General features: G+C 38.4%; 1 long non-coding RNA gene and 1 pseudogene across 5 annotated transcripts in view; one reads left to right on the top strand and one right to left on the bottom strand.

The window, feature by feature from the left end:
- Window positions 1-27,773, top strand: part of LOC131383800 (uncharacterized) — a 205,753-nt gene that overhangs the window by 30,896 nt on the left and 147,084 nt on the right. The window contains exon 5 of one of the 5 annotated variants that reach the window (XR_009214108.1): window positions 13,375-13,484. The exons of the other annotated variants lie outside the window; for them this stretch is intronic. This is a non-coding gene — a long non-coding RNA (uncharacterized LOC131383800). Of the gene's footprint in view, window positions 1-13,374; window positions 13,485-27,773 lie in introns of those variants that run through there. 5 annotated transcript variants of the gene reach the window in all.
- LOC116470388 (large ribosomal subunit protein uL13-like) lies at window positions 6,417-7,031 on the bottom strand (annotated as a pseudogene).

The following is a 27,773-nucleotide window of genomic DNA, read 5'->3' as shown; positions in this document are numbered from 1 at the left end:
GTGGTGTACACCTGCAGTCCCAGCTACTTGGGAGGCTGAGGCAGGAGAATCACTTGAACCTGGGAGGCAGAGGTTGCAGTGAGCCAAGATTGCACCATTGCACTCCAGCCTGAGGCAACAGAGCAAGACTCTATCTCAAAAAAAAAAAACAACAATAAAAGGAATGAATACAAATGAATACAAATACAATGTCAAGAAGTTCAAAATATTTAGGAAGTATATGACAGGAAAACTGAAGCTATATTTCTTTTTTTTTTGAGACAGAGTCTTGCTCTGTTGCCCAGGCTGGAGTGCAGTGGCACGATCTCAGCTCACTGCAACCTCCACCTCCCAGGTTCAAGTGATTCTTGTACCTCAGCTTCCTAGTAGCTGGGATTACAGGCGTGCACCACTACACCTGGCTAATTTTTGTATTTTTAGTAGAGATGGTGTTTTGCCATGTTGGCACGGCTGGTATAGAACTCCTGGCCTCAAGTGATCTGCCCACCTCAGCTTCCCAAAGTGTTGGGATTACAGGCATGAGCCACTGTGCATGGCCTAGTTTTATTGTTGCTTTGATATTTGTCTTCTCTGGTAGAGCTTAAGCTAGTAAATCCATTTTAATTCACTGCTTTGTCTTTGGTGCTTGAGGCATGATAAGTTGTTGACAATATTTGGCAATTGTTTAAAAAATAAAGTTTTACTTTAAAAGCCCAAAAATAATCTAAAAGGTAAAACCCCATCATTAAAATTGAATTTCTGTCCAGAGTATCCTTAATTGAAACTTTGAATGGCATTGAAACTTGAGAAAGAAGAGTTTTCATTTTCTCCACACTTCTCCTCACAAATATTCTTTCAAATCTATTAATAAGAAATTGGTATTGAGTTAGTTTGTACTGGGATGATCCTACTTATAAACAGAATAGGAGGCAACATTAGTGTATAATCTGAGGAACTGAAAGAGATCTGCCTGATCAAAAATAGCTCCCACCTAGCTACCATAGTATTTTAAATGCCCGTCACTGGAGCTGTTTTGTTGTTGTTGTTGTTAAATGTGACTCGGGGGTAGGGGAGCATTTTAAGATTACTTATTTTGGTAGTTGTAAAAAGAAAATGACTTACCCTTTATGGGGCAGTACTTGTAATTAGGGGTTACCATATGAAAGATAACCTTTTCATTAGTAAAATAACATACAATGTGCTATTATTTTGTTGAATAGGCAGAGTTTTTTTGTGTGTGTTTTGTTTTGTTTTTCTGAGACGGAGTCTCACTCTGTCACCCAGGCTAGAGTGCCGTGGCGCGATCTCAGCTCACTGCAACCTCTGCCTCTCGGGTTCAAGCAATTCTCCTGCCTCAGCTTCCCGAGTAGCTGGGATTACAGGTGCCCGCCACCATTCCAGGCTAAATTTTTGTATTTTTACTAGAGAAGGAGTTTCACCATGTTAGCCAGGATGGTCTATTTGAGAGAGAAAAACTTATAAACCTGTAAGAAGATTTGTTTAGCTTCAGGTAAGGATTAGGAGGTACTTTTTTAGGGAGAGTAAGAGAGTAGGGGAATAAACAATATCAGTGATTAGAATATATGTGCAAAGTTTAAGAAAAAGAAAAGAAAAAATGAAATATCCCTGAAATACAGAAGATCTCACGGAACATGGAAAATTAATATATTCTATGTTTTTTGATTATAGAATGAATATGATGACAGGGCTAGAATTTGATGAGCAGTGATGTGTGGGACAGACATAGGGTTGAGGAAGGAGAGTTGCTTAGCAACCCAAAGGCCGCCAAAGCAATGAGACCTTGTCAGAAGAGATGCTTTGGCTTACGGGATCACCATCTGCTCGTTTACCTAAGCCAGGAAGCAAAGGAAAATGGAGCTGGGAGTGGCACATATTTCACTTGTTTCATAATTTTACTTACAGCTGACTTTCTTATTTTGAGTTCACCTTTTCTATTTTCTGTTTTCTCTTTGGCAAAGGTGAAAATGTGTTCTGCAGTGGCTAGAAGGCACAATCAGGAAAGAAGAAAATAAAATAGTAGACTTGAGTTATTCCCATAATAAATATTCAGGCTCTTGAGTCATTTAGAACTTGAGTCAATTTCTGTTATTTTTATTAAGATCTACCCCCTTAGCAAATTTTAAGTACTTACAATACAATATTGTTAGCTATAGGCGTTTGCTCTATTGTAGTTCTCCAGAACTTATTTATCCTGTATAACTGAAACTTTGTACCCTTTGACCATCACCATCTGTTTGTTTTCTTAACCAAACATTTCCTCCACTGAATGGATGAATGGTGTGCATGTGGAGGAGAGTCCAGGGTGAACAAACCATTGTGTACAGATTGTGGCTATTTCTATTCAAATCTGGGCACTCCCCATCTCTAGTTGTATCCTCAGGCAGGTTATTTAACCTCTCTAAATTGAAATGTAATCTGCTATAAAAATGAAGTCAATAATGGCTCCTGACTGCTGGGTTATGTGAGGGTTAAATGAACTAATGCATGAAGAGAGCATAACCCATACCATGTTGACAAACTGCTCAATAAATGTCAGCCGTTATTCATGAGGGGAACACCCCTTTCCTCCCCAAAAGCTTGATCAAGCAGGAATGATCTTAGAGTTAATGATGACCCAGAAATTCTTAAGATGTCTTTGGAGACACCAGTTTAACACCCTTCTAGGTGTTAAACTATGGGTAATTATACAAAAGCAAAATCCCGGAGGGCTCCCAACTGTAATAAGAGATAATCTGTCTCACTGGCACAAATATGTTATAAAAGGAAACCTTTGATCTATAACAAAAGTGACATTTTATTGAGCCTATTTCTCTCCTAGAAGATTTGAATAATAAGTAGTTTATGTTTCACGTGAAGTTAACGCTAAGTTATTAGAGAAATTCTTTGAACTATAATTGTGGAGAATTTTAAGTACTACATGCCAGATAATTTACTTAATAGACAAGCTATGCTGGGCAGAACTAATTAAATACCCACTGTTTGAGCTCCCTTCTTGCACATTAAGACAGACCTCTTTCTTTTTATATGTTTTTTGGTCCAAACTCTATCACTGTTCCCAGATATTGCTCTAGAATCTTACAGTAGCTTCTTTCATTCAGCAGTACCCTTTTAATGTTCAGCTGCTGCAGCCTGGCTGCTGCCTCATCCACTTTACTGTTCTCATCAGGGATATTAATGGTACCTATAGCGTCAACTCTAAACCAATGGGTACTCTTCAGTCCGTATTTGTAGCTTTTGGTACTAAGGATCACATGATATGTTTTTAAAATTATTTATTCTATTGGCTTTCATGAGGATATTCTCTCCTTGTTATAAATCTCTGACCGCTGTTTCTTTGTCTCTTTTGCAGGTTTTCCCTCTTCTGCCATCCCTTTAATGCTTTCTAAGGTTTGATCCTTGGTCTGTTTCTGTTTGATTTTTCCATATTCTTTTTGGATGATCTCATTTATCTACCATCTATATGTCAATCACTCCTAAAGCTGGATCTCCAGATTTCAGCCTTTTATTTTCAGACATCTATCTGACCGTATGTCCAAGGAGGACATCTTCACCCAAACCACAGCCGTCACAAATGTGCTCTTCTTTTTTTCTGCTTTGGCTTATGAAATCACCATCTGCCCATTCACTTCAACCAGAAAGCGTAAGAATCATTTTCAACTGCTCTTGCATCATCCCCATATCAAAGTCCAGTCAAATTTATTTCCTAGTATTTCTCAACCTGTGCTAAGTGCCCCAGTCTTTACTGCTGTTGCCTTCGTCATGTATTTGTTATTTCAAAACCTTTCTAAATGCTCTCAACTTTCCAGTCTTACTCTTTCAATGACGATGATAGCAGACCCTTAAGTAGCATTTCTGTATGGGCCTCTGTTCTAAGTGCTTTACCTATAAACTCATTTAATCCCCAAGACAACTCCATAAAGTAGATAATCTTATTATATGCTTTTTACAAATAAGACAATGTGGTGCAGAGAGGTTAAGTAACTCATTACTTAAGATCACAGAGCTAGTAATGAACAGAGGCATGATGTAAACCCAGGCAGCCAGGCTTCAGCATCCATTATTCCTTACTCTTTTTTTTGAGATGGAGTCTCAGTCTGTGGCCCAGCCTGGAGTGCAGTGGTACGATCTTGGCTCACTGCAAACTCTGCCTCCTGGGTTCAAGCGATTCTTCTGCATCAGCCTCTGAGTAGCTGGGACTACGGGCGTGCACCACCACACCCAGCTAATTTTGTATTTTTAGTAGAGATGGGGTTTCACCATATTGGCCAGGCTGGTCTCGAATTCCTGACCTCGTGATCTGCCCCCCTCGGCCTCCCAAAGTGCTGGGATTACAGGCATGAGCCACCGCGCAGGGTGGATTCTTCTTATCAGAGTAATCTGTGTACAAGGAAATGATCTGTGTTGTTTCTTGGCTGCCCATTGCCAGCAGAATAAAGCTTACTCTCTTTAATAAGGCATAAAAGTCTGGTCTTTACCTTTCTGTGCTCTTTCACTTGTTTTCCACTTCACACTATATTCTAGCCACCTTCTGTTTGTACCATACTCTAACATTACACATCATGTACTGTACTATAGCAATGATCAACTCTACATCTTTTCACATCCACGATGCAGCTTGGCATTCCTTTTCTCTCTTCTTGTACTGATAAATTTTTCAAACACACAGTTTACAAATGCTCTAACACTTTAGACAGTTTGTTGAAAGTGTAATGTGCCAGGAAGAATTTTAAGATGGTCACCTCCTCAGATTCCTGGTCCTTGATGTACACACACCTTCTCCCAGTTATTCAAGCAACCACGAATCTAGGCACTGCCATACATTTCAGTTCCAGCAAATGTACTGAGGTTTGTCTCATGGTCCAAAATTCCTTCCATCCTGTGAAGGAATTTTGCAGATGTTATTAAAGTTCCAAATCAGTTGACCTTAAAATAGAGAAATTACCTTGTTAGGCCTGACCTAATCACATGAGCCTTTTTTGAAGCAGAGGGTTTCTCCCAGCTTGTCATGGAAGAGGAAGTCAAGAAATTCAAAGCATGAAAAATATTTGATGTGCTGTTGTTGCCTTGACAATGGAAGGGGCCCCATGGCAAGAAATGAGGGAGGCCTCTAGAAGGTAAAAACAGCCTCTGGATGAAATCCTGCAAGAAAACAGGATCCTCACTCTACGACTGCCAGGAACTATATTATGCCAATAATAAGAATGAGCTTGGCAACAATTTTTTAAATATAATATCATTCCATCTGCTAGTTGAGATATACTTTTTCCTTTCCAATTTGAATGTGTCTTATTTCTTTTTCTTGCCTAATTTCCCTGACTAGAACCTCTGGTACAATGTTGAGTAGAGGTGACAAGAGTGGACATACTTGTCTTCTTCCTAAACTTAAGGGGAAAATTTTTAGTGATTCACCATTAAATCTGAGGTTAGCTTTGGGAGTTCTGTAGATGCTCTTTAACCAATGAGGAAGTTCCCTTCTATTCCTAGTTTTTTGAGTGTTTCTTTTATCATATTGAGAGTTTCTTTTATATAAAAAGGGCATTGGAATTTGTCAAATGATTTTTCTGAATTGATTGAAATGATCATATAGTTTTCTTGTTTAAATCTATTGATATGTTATATTACATTAATTGCTTTTTGGTGTTAAGCTACCTTTCATTCCCAGGATAAATCTCACTTGGTCATAGTGCAAAATCCCTTTTATATGTTGTTGGATTCAGTTTGCTTGTATTATGTTGAGAATTTTTATGCCTATCTTTATAAGAGACATTGTCCTGTAGCTTCTTTTTTTATGATGCCTTTACGTGGTTTTAGTATGATAATAATACAGGCCTCATAGAATGAATTTGAAAGTGTTTCCTTCTCTTCCGTATTTTGGAAGAGGGTTTGATTTTTATGAATTCTTCTTCATATGTTTGGAGGAATTTGCCAGTGAGGCCATCCAGGCTTATGATATTCTTTGTGGAAAGTGTTAAAATTAGTCATTTAAATTCTTTACTTATAGATTGCATCTGATCTCCTACTTCTTAAATAAGTTTCAGTAATTTTTGTCTTACCAGGAATTTATCCACTTAAATTATCTAAATTGTTGCCACATAATTCAGTATTCTTTCATAATTCCTTTTATTTCTCTAAGGCTAGTAATTATATTCTCTCTTTCATACTGAATTTAGTCATTTGAATCTTCTTTCTTTTTACACTAATCATTCTAGCTAAAAGTGTATCAATTTTGTTGATCTTTTCAAATAATTAACTTTTGATTATCTAGATTTTCTTTAAGGTTTTCTATCCTTTATTTCATTTATTTTTATCCTCTATTATTTTCTTTATTTTGTTTAGTTTGAGTTTACAGTTCTTTTTGTAATTTCTTTTTTTCTTTTCTTCTCTTTTTTTTTTGAGGAATTAAGTCTTTATCGGGCTCAGACCAGGACTCCGTGTGTCTTGAGGACCTCTGTGTATTTGTCAGTTTTCTTCTCCATGCTCTTCTCGGCCTGTTTCCGTAGCCTCACGAGCTTTTTCTTCTTCCGGTAGTGGATCTTGGCTTTCTCTTTCCTCTTCTCCTCCAGGGTGGCTGTCACTGCCTGGTACTTCCACCCAACCTGGTGAGCTAGGAGCCCCAGATAGGCAAACTTTCTTGTAGGCTTCAGACGCACGACCTTGAGGGCAGCAGGAACCACCATTCGCTTTTTCTTGTCGTAGGGCGGTGGGATGCAGTCAAACACCTTGAGGCGATCCAGAGCGGCCTGGCCTCACTTCGTCTTGTGGCGGTCCGCCACGGTCTCCCACGGTCCGCCAGAAGATGCGGCTGGGGGCCCGGAAGTGGTAGGGGCCTCGGAAGGGTTGGTGTTCATCTGCTTGCGGAGGAAAGCCAGGTACTTCAACTTGTTTCTGTAGAAATTGCCAGAAATGTTGATGCCTTCATAGCGTACGACCACTACTTTCCGGCCCAGCAGTACCTGTTTAGCCATGATGGCCGCCAGGCGGCCCAGGAGATGGCCTCAACCATCAAGCACCAGGACCTGCACCTCTGCCATCTTCGGCAGCCGCTTGGGAACGTCTTTTTGTAATTTCGTAAGGTGAAAGCTTGGTTATTTATTTGTTTATTTATTTATTTATTTATTTTTGAGACGGAGTCTCCCTGTCACCCAGGCTGGAGTGCAGTGGCGCGATCTCGGCTCACTGCAGACCCGACCCTCCGGTTCACGCCATTCTCCTGCCTCAGCCTCCGGAGTAGCTGGGACTACAGGCGCCGGCCACCTCGCCCGGCTAATTTTTTGTATTTTTTTAGTAGAGACGGAGGTTCACCGTGTTAGCCAGGATGGTCTGGATCTCCTGACCTCGTGATCTGCCCGCCTCGGCCTCCCATGATTTATTTTTTTAACACGTGTTCACAGCATTGAATTTATCTCTTAAGCACTGCATTAGCTGAATCACATAAGCTGTAGTGTTGGTGTTTTTCTTTATGTCTCTCCAATGAAATTTTCCTTGTGATTTCATCTGTGACCCACTGCTTATTTAGTACTGTGTTGTTGAATTTTCACATTTTTCAATATCTTAAATTTCATTGTAATTGATTTCTAATTTAATTCTATTATGGCTTAAAAAATATGATTTTAAAATTTTAATTCCAGCAAATGTTCTGGGGTTTGTTTCATGGTCCAGCATATGGTCTATTCTGGAGAATGTGCACTTGAAAAGAATGCGTTGCTTAGGGGAGTGTTTTATAAATGTCTGTTAGGTCTGGTTAGCTTATAGTTATTAAAGTGTTCTATTTCCTTGTTGAATTTCTGCTAGATATTCTATGCTTTGAAAGTAATATCTTGAAGTCTCCATCTGTTTTATTGTTGAATTGTCTATTTCTCCCTCTAATTTTGTCAGTTTTGCTTCATTTATTTTGGGACACTGTTTTTAGGTGCTTATAAATTTATAATTGTTATGTGTTTCTTATCAATTGACTCTTTGACATTATAAAATGTCCTTCCTGTTCTCTAGTAACAAATTTTGTTTTAAAATCTATTTTGTTTGATATTGGCGTAGCCACACCAGTTCTCTTTTAGTTACCGTTTGCATGGTATATATATTTTTTACATCAGTTCACTTCAATCTATTTGTGTAATTAAATTTGAAGTGTGCTTCTGTAGATATTCCATATAGGTAGGCCATTTATCTATTCTTCTAATCTCTGCTTTTTGATTGGGGTGTTTAACCTATTTGTGTATAATACAATTACTGATAAAGTAGGATTTATGCTGGCCATTTTGTTATTTGCTTTCTATGTGTCTTAGTTTTGTTTCTCTACCCCTCTATTTCTTCCTTCCTTTGTGTTAAATAGATGTTTTCTAGTGTACCATTTTCTTTTCCTTGAGTCTTTATGTCATTTTAGTTATTTCCTTAATGTTTGCCTAGAGATTTACAAATTAACACCTTTACTTAAAACAATCTAGTTTAGATTGATATCAAATTAATTTGGATGGTATAAAAAACTCTGCTCCAAAATAGATTCACTCTCTCCAATCCTTTTGCTATTACTGTTATATGAATTGCATCTTTATGAATTGTAAGCTTATCAACATAGCGTTATGATTATTGTTTTATTCAGTTATCTTTTAACTCATATAGGAGAGTTAAAAACAAAAATACATTCATATTATCTTTATATTTACTTATGTAGTTACCTTTACTTAATCTTTTTATTTTTTTTATGTGGATTTGAATTTCCATCTGGTATCCTGTCATTGTTGCCTGAAGGACTCCCTTTATTTTTTCTTTCTTTCTTTCTTTCTTTCTTTCTTTCTTTCTTTTGTTTTGAGATGGAGTCTCTCTCTTGTTGCTCAGGCTGGAGTGCAGTGGCGTGATCTCAGCTCATTGCAACTTCCACTGCTGCCTCAGCCTCCCAAATAGCTGGGATTACAGGTGGCTGACACCACGCCCAGCTAATTTTTTTGTATTTTTAGTAGAGTTGGGGTTTCACAGTGTTGGCCAGGATGGTCTTGAACTCCTGACCTCAAGTGATCCACTGGCCTCAGCCTCCCAAAGTTTTGGGATTACAGGCGTGAGCCACTGCGCCCAGCATATTATTTCTTATAGGACATGAATGTTGGTGACAATTCTCTCAGTTTTGGTTTGTCTAGGAACATCTTAATTTCCCTGTCAGTTTTAAGGGATATGGGATTGTTGGCTGACCGTTTTTCTTCTTTCAGCCCTTTGACTATGTCATCTTACTTACTTCTCATCTCCATGGTTCCTGATGAGAATTCAGTTGTTAAACTTATTTTAGATCCCTAGTAGGTGACAATTAATTTTTCTCTAGTTGCTCTAAATATTCTCTTATCTTTGGTTTTTTGATAGTTTGACTATTATCGTGGCCATTTTTGAGTTTATCCTACTAGAGTTTGCTGAACTTCCTGGACATTTTGATTAATGTTTCTCATCAAATTTGTTTCACAATCTAACATATGACCATAAAATATTTGGCCATTATTTCTTCAAATATTCTTTTTGCCCCTTTCTCTCTCTCTTTTTTTATTTTGAACTCCCATTCTTAAAATATGGTTATGGTAGATGATGTTTCACAGATCTCTGAGGCTCTACTAATTTTTCTTCATTTTTTTTTTCTGTTCTTCTGACTAAATAATCTCAATTGGCATATCTTCAGTTCATTGATTCTTCCTTCTGCCAACTCAAATCTAATGTTAAGTCCCTTTAATGATTTTTTAATTTTAGTTGTTGTATTATTCAACTCTAGAATTTATCTTTGGTTCTTTTTAATAATTACTATCTCTTTATTGATATTCTCTGTTTGGTGATACATTGTTTGCAGTTCTTTTTTTGTCAGTTCCTCAGATATGGCTTCCTTTAGATTGTATGCATTTTTATAATAGCTGATTTAAAAGCTTTGTCTAATAAGTCTAACATCTATGCTTTGTTATGGATAGTTTCTATTGACTGCTTTTTCTCTATTTATAGGCATACTTTCCTCTTCCTTCCTTCCTCCATTCCCTTCCCTTCCCTTCCCTTCCCTTCCCTTCCCTTCCCTTCCCCTCCCCTCCCCCCCTTCCCTTCCCTCCCCTTCCCTTCCCTTCCTTTCTTTTTTTGACAGGGTCTCACTTTGCCACCCAGGCCACAGTGCATTGGCATGATCATGGCTGTCTGCAGCCTTCCACTCCTGAGTTCAAACTATCCTGCTGCTTCAGCCTGTCAAGTAGCTGAGACTGCAGAAGTGTACCACCACACCCAAACTTTCCTGTTTCTTTGTGTGTCCTGTAATTTTTGTTGGAAAATACATATTTTAAATAATATACTTTGGTATATTTGGAAACTAAATCACCATGCACGATTATTGTTGCTGTTGTTGGTTGTTTGCTGGATCGTTGTTGCTGTTTCTTATTGTTGTTGTTCTTATTTTTTGTTGAATGTCCTTCTGGGACTTACTCTGTATTCTCTATCATAAGCCACTGAATCATTGATAAGTTAGCTTAATGATCAGCTAATGACTATACAGTTATTTCCTTAATTGCCTTTATCCAATAAGTTTCCACTCTGCTGAGGGGCTATCTGTGCCTTGGAGGTTTACAACTCTGCCTTAGTCTTCATTTCCTTTTCCTTCAGGATCTCAAGTTCAGCCAGGGGTGAGAGATAAGGGCCTTTCTGTGTTTTTCCTCAATGTATATCAATCCCTGTACATAAACATGGCCTTCTAGATTCCCAGGAATATGTTGGAGGTCTTCCAAGACCCTTACAGACATTTAATTACCCAGATACTCTTTTTAATTTTTTTTGGTCTGCCTCTTCTTTTCTTCAACTGGTATCACTACTTAAGGCAGTTGCACTACTAGCAATTGTGGCTAATTATTTTTGACAAAGATTCTATGAATAGGGATTTTCCTACTGAAGGAGTTTTGAGTCAAGTCAAATAATCAAAAGCCCTGTGAATGGAGATTTTTCAGAGAGCTGGCAGACAGAGAAACTAGAAGCAATTCTCAAAGGATAGTGCTTTTTAAGGAGCTCCAAACCTAGTCAGCTTCCTCAAGTTGCTGCTAGGCTGATGGTTTTCACGTTGCCATGGTTATAATGCTGCTGATTTTCATGACTCTTGTAGAATTGGGAAGTAAGGGATGGAAATAGGGGAAGCTAAAACCCCACAGAAGCTTGCTGTCCTTACCAAAATTTAGGCATTTTCCTTGAGTAAACACTCCTTAAATTCTTGCAAGCCTTTAGTTCATTTCCAGGGTTCTGACAAAGTTGATTTTAACAATTTTGTCAATGTTTTAATTACTTTTATGGAGAAGTGAATTTTTGGATCTCCTCACTCTATGATTCTAAAAGCTTGCCTCCTAAACAGTCCCTTAATAGTGTCTATTCTTCCCTACTTGGAGCAGGTGTGTTATTTTTTAATAACATCTCTGAGCTCTAATTTCCTCATCTGTAAAATGAAAATTATCATATATGCCTCATGGAGTTGTTATAAATATTAAATGAGAAATTACTGAGCACTGTGCCTGGACTATAGTAGGCTGTTTGGAAAGATTGTTTCTTCACTTCCTCTTTTATACTTCTGATTTATTTTATACCATTTAAATATTTTCAAAATCTAACTTAGAAACCAGCCATGATTATTCATATTTGTTAAAGTCTACTACTCTACTTAGCTTTCAGTTTCTTCCATAATAGACCCCTTGTCTTCCCTACAGATTTGCAGTCATGCTTAACTTTAGCCAAGCTGTTTCATTCACTTTTCCTTGAATTGCAAGTGATATAGAGTTTTGTTTCTAAGCATTTATTATTTCCTGGATTTGCCTTCCCTTTATTTCTGCTCTCTCATTGGTACGTGCAAACTATTTTTTATCCTGTAGCCCAAACCAGGGGAGAATCAATGAATCAAGGCATTTCTTACTTCGGTGAAATGCAGAAACATTTGGCTCCTGCTAGCAGAGTTATTTCTGGGTTCCTCCACCTATTAACTAAACAGCCTTCAAACTTCTCTGTCCTCGGTCTATACACCTTTCAGGATTTCAGCTATCATCTCCTTGTTAAACTGTGCATTCATGCTAGTTTGAAGCTCTACTTCTGCATGTAGTTACAGTCCACTTATTTATCTTTTATCTCTTGGTCTTTTTCATTGCTTTATGACCAATGCTTTAGCAGGGCTTCTATATCAGCATATCAGTACAATATTACCTTGAGTTGAATTACAAACATCAGAAGAAAACATGAATTTAAAAGATTTGAGTATAAAAGTAAGCAATACTTCAGAGAGGGATTAATAAAAAGAGTTTTTATGCAATCTATTCCTGCAAATTTTGCCCAAAGCTTCTAAAATAAAAGTGAAATATTTTTAAAACAGTGTGAGTCAGAAAACTTTAACTCTGAAAAGTATGTATTAAATACTGCTATAAAAGATTAGAAAGTCAGTGCACATATATTTTCCCGCTTCCTGTGAACCACCTTTGTACTATTTTTGTTAGGCATATTAATTTTTAAAAATATTTTTAAGGCTTATAACGTATAAACCTATTATGTATATAAGCACAAATACTTTCTTAACCTGGCCTTTAAAACTGAGCAGTAAATAATTACATCCCTTTAAGATGATAAACATATTTTATAGCATTTGTTTTATGGATGCATAGTATATTTCATTATATGACTGTACCATATTTCATATAACTCATGTCCCATTATGGGGCATGTATGATATTTTCCATTTTTTCCTGTGTAAGCAATATCTGATGATCATCCTTATAACTAAGTTTTTGTTCACGTAATATTTTCATTTTTTCTTCCCTCGGTTTACAAAGAAAAAAAAAGACAAGCTTATAAAAAATAAGTTTGGATAATCATTGGCTATCGTGTTGACCAAGCACAAAGGAATTTCAATTAATGTATACCGAACCTACTGTAGTTCACCCATAAAATTAAAATGTAATGTCTTTTTCCCCAGGGTTTTGAAAGTTACATGTAGATAACATCTGAAAAAGACATGCTATCAAACAGTGCAGTATATTACTAATTTCATTGTTGAGGCAGTTTTGTGAAACCACTGCCACCACAGCACAGCTTTTATGGTTTATTACCTTTTGTCGTAAATGACTACTTACAAAAACGGAAAACACTATGAAAATGTCAGAACAGTCCTAGGTTCTCACATCCCTGGCTTTATAGACTGTAGCAGATCTTAAGGTTTCAAAGGATGCTATCATTAGGAATTCTTAACACATATCCTTTTGGAACAATGAATGATAATAACTTTTTCAAAAATTTCTTTATTGACTATTGTATTCTAAATTATAAATATAAAAATTTAATATGCAAGATTATGGATATGATAATTGCAATATTATCCCAGTGATTGTAATGATGGTATTTTGTGTACTTAAGAATAAAATCGTCGAAGTTCAGGCAAGATGGCCAAGTAGGAACAGCTCTGGTCTGCAGCTCCCAGTGAGACCAACACAGAAGGCAGATGATTTCTACATTTCCAATTGAGGTACCTGGTTCATCTCATTGGGACCGGTTAGACGGTTGGTACAGCCCACAGAGAGTGAGGAGAAGCAGGTTGGTGTGTCGCTTTACCCGGGAAGTGCAAGGAGTCAGGGAAATCCCTCCCCTAGCCAAGGGAAGCCATGAGGGATGGTGCTATCCAGCCCAGATACTACACTTTTCCCACAGTCTTCACAACCTGCAGACCAGGAGATTCCCTTGGGTGCCTACACCACCAGGGCCCTGGGTTTTGAGCACACAACTGGGTGGCCATTTGGGCAGACATCGAGCTGCACGAGTTTTTCTTCATACCCCAGTGGCACCTGGAACCCCAGCAAGACAGAACCATTCCTTCCCCTGAAAAGGTACCTGAAGCCAGGGAACGCAGTGGCCTTGCTCAGTGGATCACACCCCCACGGAGCCCAGCAAGTTAGGGTCCACTGGCTTGAAATTCTAGCTGCCAGCACAGCAGTCTGAAGTTGACTTGGGACACTTGATCTTGGTTGGGGGAGGGGTGTCCACCATTATTGAAGCTTGAGTAGGTGGTTTTCCCCTCACAGTGTAAACAAAGCTGCTGGGAAGTTCAGATTGGGCGGAGCCCATCATAGTGCAGCAAAGCCACTGTAGCCAGACTGCCTCTCTAGATTCCTCCACTCTGGTCAGGGCATCTCTGAAAGAAAGGCAGCAGCCCTAGTCAGGGGCTTATGGATAAAACTCCCATTTCCCTGGGACAGAGCACCTGGGGGAAGGGGTGGCTGTGGGCACAGCTTCAGCAGACTTAAATGTTCCTGCCTGCTGGCTCAGAAGAGAGCAGCAGATCTCCCAGGACAGCATTCAAACTCTGCTAAGGGTCAGACTGCCCCTTCAAGTGGGTCTCTGACCACCGTTCATCCTGATGGGGAGACACCTCTTAGCAGGGGTCAGCAGACACCTCATACAGGAGAGCTCCACCTGGCATCTGGCAGGTGCCCCTCTGGGATGAAGCTTCCAGAGGAAGGAGCAGGCAGCCATCTTGGCTGTTCTGCAGCCTCCAGTGGTGATACCCAAGCAAACAGGGTCTGGAGTGGACCTCCAGCAAACTCCAGCAGACCTGCAGAAGAAGGGCCTGACTGTTAGAAGGAAAACTAACAAACAGAAGGCAATGGCATCAACATCAACAAAAAGGATGACCATTCAAAAACCTTATGTGAAGGTCACCAATATCAAAGACCAAAGGTAGGTAAATCCACAGAGATGAGGAAAAATCAGCACAAAAAGGCTGAAAAATTCCAAAAACCAGAATGCCTCTTCCCCTCCAAAGGGAGGGGAACAAAACTGGACAGAGAATGAGTTTGATGAATTGGCAGAAGGAAGGTAGTAACAAACTCTTCCAAGCTAAAGGAGCATGTTCTAACCCAGTGCAAGGAAGCTAAGAACCTGGATAAAAGTTTACAGGAACTGCTAACTAGAATAACCAGTTTAGAGAAGAACATAACTGACCTGATGGAGCTGAAAAACACAGCACGAGAACTTTGTGAAGCAGGTGCAAGTATCAGTAACAGAATCGATCAAGCAGAAGAAAGGATGTCAGAGATTGAAGACGAACTTAATGAAATAAAGTCTGAAGACAAGATTAGAGAAAAAAGAATAAAAAGGAATGAACAAAGCCTCCAAGAAACATGGGACTATGTGAAAAGACCAAACCTACATTTGATTGGTGTACCTGAAAGTGACAGGGAGAATGGAAACAAGTTGGGAAACACACTTCAGGATATTATCCAGGAGACCTTCCCCAACCTAGCAAGACAGGCCAACATTCAAATTCAGGAAATATAGAGAACACCACAAAGGTACTCCTCAAGAAGAGCAACCCCAAGACACATAATCATCAGATTCACCAAGGGAGAAATGAAAAAAAAATGTTAAGGGCAGCCACAGAGAAAGGTTGGGTTACCCACAAAGGGAAGCCCATCAGACAAAGAGCAGATCTCTCTGCAGAAACCCTACAAGCAGAAGAGAGTGGGGGCCAATTTCAACATTCCTAAAGAAAAGAATTTTCAAACCAGAATTTCATATCCAGCCAAACCAAGCTTCATAAATGAAGGAGAAATAAAGTCCTTGACAGACAAGCAAATGCTTAGGGATTTTGTCACAACCAGGCCTGCCTTACAAGAGCTCCTGAAGGAAGCGGTAAATATGGACAGTTTGTAAAACTGGTATCAGCCACTGCAAACACATACCAAAATGTAAAGACCATCGACACTATGAAAAAATGACATCAACTAATGGGCAAAATAACCAGTTAGCATCATAATGACAGGATCAGATTCACACATAACAATATTAACTTTAAATGTAAATGGGCAAAATGCCCCAATTAAAAGACACAGGCTGGCAAATTGAATAAAGAGTCAAGACCCATTGGTGTGCTGTATTCAGGAGACCCATCTCACATGCAAAGACACAAATAGGCTCAAAATAAAGGGATGGAGGAAGACTTACCAAACAGATGGAAAGCAAAAAACAAAACAAAAAAAAACAAGGGTTGCAATCCTAGTCTCTGATGAAACAGACTTTCAACCAACAAAGATCAAAAAAGACAAAGAAGGGCATTACATAATGGTAAAGGGATCAATTCAAGAAGAAGAGCCAACTATCCTAAATATATATGCACCCAATACAGGAGCACCCAGATTCATAAAGCAACTTCTTAGAGACCTAGAAAGAGATTTAGACTCATACACAATAATGGTGAGAGAATATAACACCCCATTGTCAATATTAGACAAATCAATGAGACAGAAAATTAACAAGGATATTTAGGACTTGAACTCAGATCTGGGCCAAGTGGACCTAACAGACATCTACAGAACACTCCACCCCAAATCAACAGACTATACATTCTTCTCAGCACCACACTGCAGTTATTCTAAAATTGACCACATAATTGGAAGTAAAACACTCCTCAGCAAATGCAAAAGAATGGAAATCATAAAAATCTCACAGACCACAGTACAATCAAATTAGAACTCAGGATTAAGAAACTCACTCAAAACTGCACAATTACATGGAAACTGAACAACCTGCTCCTGAATGACTACTGGGTAAATAGTGAAATTAAGGCAGAAATAAAGAAGTTACTTGAAACCAATGAGAACAAAGACACAATGTACCAGAATATTTGGGACACAGCTAAGACAGTATTTGTAGGGAAATTTATAGCATTAATGGCCACATGAGAAAGTGGGAAAGTTCTAAAATCAACACCCTAACATCAATATTAAAAGAACTAAAGAAGCAAAAGCAAACAAGTTCAAAAGCTAGCATAAGACAAGAAATAACTAAAATTAGAGCAGAGCTGAAGGAGATAGAGACATGAAAAACCCTTCAAAAAAATCAATGAATCCAGGAGGTGATTTTTCAAAAAGATTAACAAAATAGGTACACCCTAGCCCAACTAATAAAGAAGAAAAGAGAGAAGAATCAAAATAGACACAACAAAAATGATAAAGGGATATCACCACTGATCCCACAGAAATACAAACTACCCTTAGAGAATACTGTAAACAACTCTGAGCAAATAAACTAGAAAATCTAGAAGAAATGGATAAATTGATGAACACATACATCCTCCAAGACTAAACCAGGAAGAAGTCAAATCTGTGAATAGACCAATAACAAGTTCTGAAATTGAGGCAGTAATTAATAGCTTACCAATCAAAAAAAAAAAAAAAAAAGCCCAAGGCTAGATGGATTCAAAGCTGAATTCTACCAGAGGTACAAAGACGAGCTGGTACCATTCCTTCTAAAACTCTTCCAAACAATAAAAAAAGAGGCACTCCTCCCTAACTCATTTTATGAGGCCAGCATTATCCTGCTGCCAAAACCTGGCAGAGGCACAACAAAAAAAGAAAATTTCAGGCAGTATCCCTAATGAACATTGATGCGAAAATCCTCAATAAAATCCAGGCAAACCGAATCCAGCAGCACATTAAAAAGCTTATCCACCATGATCAAGTCGGCTTCATCCCCGGGATGCAAGGCTGGTTCAGCAAATCAATAAATGTAATCCATTACATAAACAGAACCAATGACAAAAATCACATGATTATCTCAATGGATGCAGAAAAGGGCTTCCATAAAATTCAACATCACTTCATGATAAAAACACTCAAAAAACTCGGTATCGATAGAACGTATCTCAAAATAATAAGAGCTATTTATGTCAAACCCACAGCCAATATCATACTGAATGGGAAAAGCTGGAAGCATTCCCTTTGATAACTGGCACAAGACAAGGATTCCCTCTCTCACCACTCGTATTCAACATAGTACTGGATATTCTGGCCAAGGTAATCATGCAAGAGAAGGAAATAAAGGGTATTCAAATAGGAAGAGAGGAAGTCAAATTATCTTTGTTTGCAGATGACATGATTGTATATTTAGAAAACCCCATCGTCTCAGCCCCAAAACTCCTTAAGCTGATAAGCAACTTCAGCAAAGTCTCAGGATACAAAATCAATGTGCAAAAATCACAAGCATTCTTATACACCAATAACAGACAAACAGAGAGCCAAATCATAAGTGAACTCCGCATTCACAATTGCTACAAAGAGAATAAAATACCTAGGAATACAACTTACAAGGGATCTGAAGGACCTCTTCAAGGAGAACTACAAACCACAACTCAAGGAAATCAGAGAGGACACAAATAAATGGAAAAATATTCCACACTCATTGATAGGAAGAATCAATATCATGAAAATGGCCACACTGCCCAAAGTAATTTATAGGTTCAATGCTATTCCCATCAAGCTACCATTGGCTTTCTTCACAGAATTGGAAAAAACTACTTTAAATTTCATATGAAACCAAAAAAGAGCCTGTATAGCCAAGACAATCCTAAGCAAAAAGTACAAAGCTGGAGGCATCATGCTACCTGACTTCAAACTATACTACAAGGCTACAGTAACCAAAAAAGCATGGTACTGGTATCAAAACAGATATGTAGACCAATAGAACAGAACAGAAGCCTCAGAAATAACACTGCACATCTACAACCATCTGATCTGTGACAAACCTGACAGAAGCAAGCAATGGAGAAAAGATTCCCTATTTAATAAATGGTGTTGGAAAAACTTGCTAGCCATAGGCAGAAAACTGAAACTGGACCCCTTCCTTACACCTTATACAAAAAGTAACTCAAGATGGATTAAAGATTTAAACCTAAAACCATAAAAACCCTAGAAGAAAACCTAGGCAATACCATTCAGGACATAGGCATGGGCAAAGACTTCATGACTAAAACACCAAAAGCAATTGCAACAAAAGCCAGAATTGACAAATGGGATCTAATTAAACTAAAGAGCTTCTGCACAGCAAAAGAAACTATCATCAGAGTAAACAGGCAACCTACACAGTGGGAGAAAATGTTTGCAATCTATCCATCAGACAAAGGGCTGATATCCAGAATCCACAAGGAACTTAAACAAATTTACAAGGAGAAAACAACCCCATTAAAAAGTGGGCAAAGGATATGAAGAGACACTTCTCAAAAGAAGACATTTATGCGGCCAATAAACATATGAAAAAAGCTCATTATCACTGGTCATTACAGAAACACAAATCAAAACCACTATGAGATTCCATCTCACGCCAGTTAGAATGGTGGTCATTAAAAAGTCAGGAAACAACAGATGCTGGAGAGGATGTGGAAAAATAGGAACACTTTTACACTGTTGGTGGAAGTGTAAATTCGTTCAACCATTGTGGAAGACAGTGTGGCAATTCCTCAAGGATCTAGAACCAGAAATACCATTTGACCCAGCAGTCCCATTGCTGGGTATATACCCAAAGGATTATAAATCATTTTACTATGAAGACACATGCACATGTATGTTTATTGCAGCACTGTTCACAATAGCAAAGACTTGGAACCTACTGAAATGCCTATCAATGATAGACTGGATAAAGAAAATATGGCACATATACACCATGGAATACTATGCAGCCATAAAAAGGGATAAGTTCATGTCCTTTGTAGGGACATGGATGAAGCTGGAAACCATCATTCTCAGCAAACTAACACAGTAACAGAAAACTAAACACCGTGTGTTCTCACTCATAAGTGGGAGTTGAACAATGAGAGCACATGGACACAGGGAGGGGAACATCACACACCAGGGGCTGTCGTGGGGTGGAGAGCTAGGGGAGGGTCAGAATTAGGAGAAATACCTAATGTAGATGATGGGTTGATGGGTGCAGCAAACCACCATGGCACATGTGTACCTATGTAACAAACATGCACGTTCTGCATGTATCCCAGAACTTAAAGTATAATAAAAAAAGAATAAACTTGTCAGAAACTCTATATGCACATTGTAAATATAAATGTTAGCTAGTTAGCTAGTACCTTTCATAATATTGCAAAATAATATATATTTGCCATATTCATTAAATTAATTCATAAAATTCATAAAATTAAGGTTTGAAGAATTTATATTTAAGAATCTACCTTCTGAATATGTGCTTAGGTTAAAGAAGAGGCAGTCTGCATTAATAATTCAAAATGCTCTATTTATCCTTGCCTAATTAAAAAAGGAATCTTCACTGAATCTGTTGAGTGGAATGGTGTTTCTGTATGTCACTAAAATCTCTGCACCATTGGCTTTTCTCTTCTCTTTAGAAGTGTTTAATAGAGGAGCAAATGCCATTGTAAATACGCCATGGCTTTACAAGGGGAGGACACTTAATCCCACATGTATTAAGATACTACTATATAGCAGGCCCTAAGCTAGGTGTTAGGGGCTCTAAGATCAATGTGACATAATTTGTCTTTGATAAGCTTATACATTAGGGAGACAAATAGATAAAGAGGTCATTTCAAGATCATAGTTTTACATTAGTATTAGGGCAGAAGCATTCAAGGGTTTTTTTGTAAAGAACAGTGCTGACCCAGTCTGGTAAGTTAAGGTAATGCCTGAACTGAGTCTTCAAAGATAAAAATTAGCCAACCAGGGGGTAGTGTTCAGGCAGTTACAAAGACACGAACAATTCCAACCTGGTTCTAGTCCTGCTATGCCTAGTATGCTGAGCACGGCTGTGCAGGCTGTGCTCTGAAGTCCAGCCCATGCTACTTTCACTTCTACCTAAGTACTTTTTTGAAATTCATCTGCCCACCTTTCTATAGTTTCTTTATTAAGAATTGAGATCTTTTTATATTTGTTTTATCAAAAGGGGCAGTTTTCTGTAGTTTATACAAAAGCACTGTATTTTTAGGCTGGTGCTATCAGTCAGAGGGTAAGGATTTATCTTCATAGTTATCTTTAACTCACAAGTTTTCTAAGCATCGATTAGTTGTTTAGCCCCTTATTCTCTCTTCTTGAAGCTGGTAAGCATCCTGATGTTTCTGCCTCTGGGTTGTCAACAGGTTGCTATGTGTTACAGATTGAGAAATAGGAAAACAGAACTAGGTTTCACTCTGGGTTGTCCCTCTGCTGTCTAGACCAGAGTCAATGCAAACCAAAATTGACATGGACCACTGGCCGTCCATTTAAGGGAGTGCTCCTCAAAAGGGAACAAGTGCACACTGAGTTCGCTTCCAGGAAAGTTAGCTTCCAAGGCTTGTGTATTCTCCAGAATCTTCTTTCCACGTGGTGTCTCTCTTATTCCTTCCTCTCAACTGGTTGCCTCTATATAGACTGTGCCAATTAAAATCTTCTTCTGCCATAAGCCTCCAAATCTCTCCCTCTCTCTCTTTCTCATGTTTCTGCAGTAGGTGATTCACATCTACATGTTTGTGTGCAGGCTTGGAAGAGGGAAAATGCCCTCAGAGGCACAAATGGAAGAGTTCACTAAGTTCAGAGAAAGTATGTGTATGGGCAAAACCGATGAAAACTTATAAGTATTATATTACTGTATGAACTGGAAATCAATTGCAAAAAAACATTTTGGAAACACCTAGAATAGTGATTGGGACATACAACCACTTAGTTTAACTGGAAGGAGTCATATAAAACAAACCTTTGAAAAATATTGATCTTGTACTGGTAATGGACAGTGTTCCATTAGGATATCAAACTCAAATAAGCAAGGAGATTACTTTGATTAGCCACTGTCTTAGGAGATGTTAGGCAAATATTAACCCCATAGATAATAAAGGATTGAAGATAAGTAGTTTAATTTTTTTTTCTACTCCTTTGGCCAACATGAGGAGGCCTCTAAGTAAATTCAAAAGGTTTTAAATTTCTAGTGTGGTATTTCTGAGGGGCTCCAAGGAAAAGGTTGCAAACTGAGAATTATGACTCTGAACAGTTGTGCTTGGGGAAGTTCTAATCCAGCAAAGTTCTGCTTTTACTTAGCAGTCAGACCAAATCTTTGATCCCTAGCCAAGAAAACTAGTAGTTTATTAGTGGCTATCAATTGGCAAGTAAAATACACATTTCAGAGAGGAAAGCGTGTTGGGATAGAGTTATCTGGACAAATTAGAGGATGAGTTCATTTGATCAGGGTTACTGGGAGCAGTGGATATTGTGATAAGAGCATGACTTAAAGAGATTAAACAAATACTTCTACTTACATTAGGCAGGAATATAATTTTTGGCAAGGTTTTCAGAAGCCTGCAGACATTCCGCCACCACCCTGTACACTACCTTATGACAATGCTTCCAAGGTGTAGGCTGAGGACCGCATGCATCAAAATCATCTGCAGTACTCTAAAATATCAGATTCCTGTATTCTACTCTGAGTTTACAGCATCAGTATCTTTTAGAGTGAGGCTTGAGAATCTCACTGTTTTTAAAATCACTGAAGTATTCTTAGGTTCATTACATTTGAGAATCATTGACATATAGAATACTATGTACTATATACAGCACTGATTTGCAAACATATAGGAGTTTATGCAAAGAAGCTATAGATATAGATTTCAAGATGTAGAAATTCCATGTTATGCATATATCTCCTCATGGGAGGAATAGATAAATACATTTCTACTTCAAAATAAACCTGTACTTACTAAACCAATATACTTTTTATTTAGGTTTTTCCTCCTTAAAAATGTTTTTTAAATAGTTCTATACAAATGAACTGGAAAGAACTGAGAATGAATAGATGAGCAGGAAGTTGGGGGGAAGTCTGGCATTCACATAGCCTGTTTATAATTAAAGCCATAAATGTGGATAAGTAAGTTACACTGAATGGTATGCTGGTAAGTGTTTAACAACTAGCACTTCAGGAAAGAGTCCGATTTGTAGAATTTGCTGATTTCTGTGGTGTGAAACACCTCTAAATTGGTTAATTTAAGCTACCGATATTTTAACAAATGGCTAGCAGATTTCCTAATTTTGATAAATCAGTTTAGGTGAACCAATGTCAGCCAGCTCCACTAATTTCATGTAGGTACCATTATTTATGCCTAATTTCTCAAAGTTAACTTTGTAACTTATTTATTATATTGAGCAGTAAATAGTGTCCTCTCTCAGCTCCAGTTAACATTCACATGTCCATGTAATTTTTCCCATTTTGCTGCTCTTTTAAAATCATTATAATTTTGATATGTTAAGACAGCCAGTGAACTGCTTTCTTAGAATTATACTTTCTTAATGTGCTTTGAAAAGGAATAAAGAGATCTTACACTAGTAGTGGAAACTAATAGTAACCATAAGATGAAATAAGTTAAAGTCATTTTTATAAAGTATTTCTAAAACAAAATGTCATCAATAGATAACATTTGATGCATTTTTTTTTTTTTTTGAGACAAGAGTCTCACTCTGTCGCCCAGGCTGGAGTGCAGTGGCTCAATCTCGGCTCACTGCAAGCTCCACCTCCCGGGTTCACGCCATTCTCCTGCCTCAGCCTCTCCGAGTAGCTGGGACTACAGGCGCCCGCCACCACGCCTGGCTAATTTTTTGTATTTTTAGTAGAGACGGGGTTTCACCGTGGTCTCGATCTCCTGACCTTGTGATCTGCCCGCCTCGGCCTCCCAAAGTACTGGGATTACAAGCGTGAGCCACCGCGCCTGGCCTTGATGCATTTTTTTAAAAAAATTCTCTTCTACAAAATAATTTGGTTCACAGACTTGAAGAATAAGGAGATATCTGGTTCAATTGCTTAAAAAAAACCCCTAAATAACTGCACTTAATATTCACTGAGAAGTGGAAGCTGATTGCTCTGGCAGCCAATAGATCTGACAGGGAAATAGTTGTATAATTTTCCTTTGGAAAGAAAGGAAAGGCATGGAAGAAATTTGAGGGATTTTTAAATAGTACCCAAAGATACCCACAAGCAACTTTTCTGAGTTGGAAAGTATCATGTGAGAAAGACACATATATTTTGAGAAAGTTCTCCATGATAATTCTGATTGAATTGTTATATACCATCTCTGGGCTGCTCCCCTTGCCTCTGCCCTTATCTCTACCCATCGCATTCTCCCTTGAGAAACACTGCATTAGAGTATAGGCAAAATACTGGATTTGAATTCTGATCAATTTAGTTTTACTTGAAAATGTTATTTTTAGAGGAATTTAGGAATCAGGAATTTAATTTTTCAATGTGTCATTAAATTGTTCCTCTAGTGAGTAATTCAGCTAAAATAATATTGGGTAATTAGTAGGGAAGGATATTGTGGTGACATTGATTAAAAATGCCAAATATCTAGACTATTTATTCTCGTGGATTAATATATTAGAATAACTATATATTCTTTGGGTACTATTTAAAAATCCCTCAAATTTCTTCCATGCCTTTCCTTTCTTTCCAAAGGAAAATTATACAACTATTTCCCTGTCAGACCTGTTGGCTTCCCCCAATTTTATATGTTGAAGCTCCAATATGAATATGTTTGCAGACACGGCCTTTAAGGAAGTAATTAAGGTTAAATGTGGCTACAAGGCGTCTTTAACAGAAGGATAAAAGACACTACGATGTCTGTCTCTCTCTGCATGTTCACAGAGAAAAGGTCATGTGAGGACACAGTAAGAAGGTTACCATTGCAAACTGGGAAGAAAGTCCTTACCAGAATCCAATCAGCTGGCACTTTTATTTTGGACTTCAAGCCTTCAGAACTATGAGAAAGTTAATTTCTGTTGTTTAAACCACGCAATTTATGGTATTTTATTATGAAAGCCTGAGAGGACTAATACATATATGTTATAAAAGTTCTTTTTTATTACTTTCAAAAATATAATTAAAAACAGGCCATATATTCTTTCAATAACCACTGCCATAACAACAATAGCTTATATTGATTGAATTACTTTTATCAGGCATAGTCTCAATTTCTGTGCTAATATTGACCCATTAAATCTTTCCAAGGCTATTAAGTTGGTACCATTATTGTTTTCCTTGCATGACCAAATAAGGAAATGGAGACAGAAGAGTTTAAGGAATTTGCTCAATGCCACATACCACAGAAGTGGTGGCATTTGGATTTGAGCCCATAATTCTGGCTTAAGAGTTCAAGTAAGTTCTTCCTCACTATGTTTTAGGAATAATACATGACTGATAAATAAGTATTTTATGCTTATATAAAGGTTTATTTGCTAAAAGCAAGTTCTTTATCTAAATTGCCTTTCATCTTCCTCCATCATGTTACCATTTGTCCGAGTCCATTTTGTGCTGCTATAACAAAATATCTGAAACTGGGTAATTCATGAAAAACAGAAATTTATTTCTCACAGTTCTGGAGGCTGTGAAGTCCAAGATTAAGGAATCAACAGGTTCAGCTCTCCATGAGGGCTTCTCTCTGCTTCCAAGATGTTGCCTTGATGCTGCATCCTCTGAAGGGAAGGAAAGCTATATCTTCACATGGCAGAGGGCAGAAGGACAAAAAAGATGCCAACATTCCCTCTGTCAATCCCTTTCATAATGGCATTAATCTGTTAATAAAGGTGTGGTCCCAAGACCTAAACACCTTTCAAAATGCCCCACCTCCCCACACTGTTGCACTGGAGATGACATTTCCATCACATGAATTTTAAGGAAACACATTCAGACCATAGCATTCTGTCACAACCCCCAAAATTCGTGCCCGTTTTACAAGTGAAATAGATTTATTTCATCCCAATAGCTCCCAAAGTCTTAACTGATTCTAACATCAATTCAAAGTCTAGAGTCCAGAGTCTCATCTGTATCAGATATGGATGAGAATCAAGACATGACTCATTCTGAGGCATATTTCCCTCCAGCTGTGAGCCTGCAAAATAAACAAGTCATTTGCTTCTAAAATAAGGTGATGGGGCAGGCATAGATAGAATAGACATTTTTATTTCCAAAGGGGGAAATAGGTGAAAAAGAAGAAGTAACAGTTCCCAAATAAGGTCAAAATCCAATATGGCAAACCATTAAATACAAGACTGGAGAATCATCTTCTTTAACACCATGCCCCACAGCCTGGACACGTGGCGTATGGGGTCAGTCTCCAAGGCTCTAAGGGACCCTGTTGCTATTGCTCTCAAGAATTGGAGTTGGGTGCCTGCAGGTCTCTCAGACTGGTACTGCACACTGGTAGCTCTACAGTTCTGAGGTCTCCTGCCCTCAAGGCTTCATTAAGCACTACCCCAATGGGGGCCATCTACAGTAGCTGTAAGATAGAAGTTTGGCAGGACTGATTTCACAAGATACAGGTCACAAACATCCCATTGATAAAACAGGGTGCAGTAAAGAGGCTAGCCAAAACACACCACACCCCAGATGGTGAAGAAAGTGCCCTTTGATTGTGCTCACTGCCCATTATATGCTAATTACAATACATTATCATACTAAAGGAAACTCTCACCAATGCCATGACCATTTACAAATTTCATGGCAATGTCCAGAAGTTGCCCTATATGGTCTGAAAAGCGGAGGGACCCTCAGTTCTGTGAATTCCCAACCCCTTTCCTGGAAAACTTACAAATATTCTACCCCTTATTTAGCAAATGATCAAGAAATAACCATAAAAATAGCCAACCAGCACCCCTCAGGGCTGCTTTGCCTATAGAGTAGCCAGTCTGTTATTCTTTTACTTTCATAATTTACTTGTTTTCACTTTACTTGGCCAGCTTGCTCTGGAATTTCTTCCTGCATGAAGCCAAGAATCCACGTGGCCTCATTGGCTGAACCCCAATTTTGGGGTTCTCCCTGTGACATCTTCTTTGGTGACCACAAAGGGACAATGGAGACCTCCACCAGGAACCCAAATTAAGACTGATTGGCACAATTTGGACCTGACAGGAGGATGAGTCTCCCTTTGTCCAGATTCAACTAGCTACCTTTTTTCCCCTTCAAGTTTGGCTCCTCTGTCTTATCCTATGTTCTTTTAACTTTGGACAGACCGAGAAGTGGACATGAGACCCTGGCCATCTCCCATTACCTATGTACCCTGGACAGCAGCATGCCTGGTCAGCCACATCCTTTGTAACTCCCCTTGTTACTCCATCTCTTGAACCTTTTGTCTTTAGTTTCTAATGAATGGCCATTTTACTTTTTTCTTCTTAGTGCTGAAATGCATGTTTGTGCTTACTTCATTGTCACATTTGTTGTCTTTGCATTGGCTATTTGGGCAATTGTTTAAGGTAGGACACTTGGTTATGAGGGGTCCCCTGTTCTATTGACCTTGGCATGCCATAGCAATGTTGTTCTGTGGCCCCAACTGTGTTAGGTCTCACACATGCCTTTGGTGTTCACTGTTGGCCATCCCCCCAGATGCTCTGGGGCTTTTGGCATTTGGTGTGGGGAACCTCACTGGCTTTGGTACTGTTGACCACCCCTGGGATGCTCTGGGATTTTCGGCATTTGCATTCTCTCTAGGATTGTGGGTGAGATTCCCATCCTAGGTGAATTTTGATCTCACCTTTTCTTGTTTTCTACTCCAAAGTTATTTTCTGTAACAGCATTTTTTTTTCTTATTTTACCTTTATTTAATGCTTTGCTACAGGAGGTGGGAATTTGCAGGGGAAAATAATTGGGCTTTCTCTAGACTTAGATTTATCAGCAGGATCTTTGTGACCTGTATCTTGTGAAATCAGTCCTGCTGAACTGTTTCTCATCAAATGGTTGCCTGGCCACACCCTTGGTTTTCTCTCCCAAACACATTTTTTTATCCTTTACATGGTCAACCTGAGAATTTTCCAATTCTTTACGTTCTGCTTCCCTTTTAATCATAAATTCCACTTTTAAATTATTTTGCTCTTCTTGCATTGTACTATAAACAACTAAAAGAAGTGACACAGCATCTCAAATACTTTGCTGCTTAAAGATGTCTTCATCAAATATCCTACTTCATCATTCTTTGTTCTGTCTTCCACAAAGTCCTGGGAACATAGACATAATTCAGCCAA

Source organism: Hylobates moloch, unplaced genomic scaffold (assembly GCF_009828535.3).
Source record: "Hylobates moloch isolate HMO894 unplaced genomic scaffold, HMol_V3 SCAFFOLD_6, whole genome shotgun sequence".
In the NCBI taxonomy this organism is placed as follows: Eukaryota; Metazoa; Chordata; class Mammalia; order Primates; family Hylobatidae; genus Hylobates; species Hylobates moloch.
This window is presented reverse-complemented; position numbering and strand designations above follow the sequence as displayed.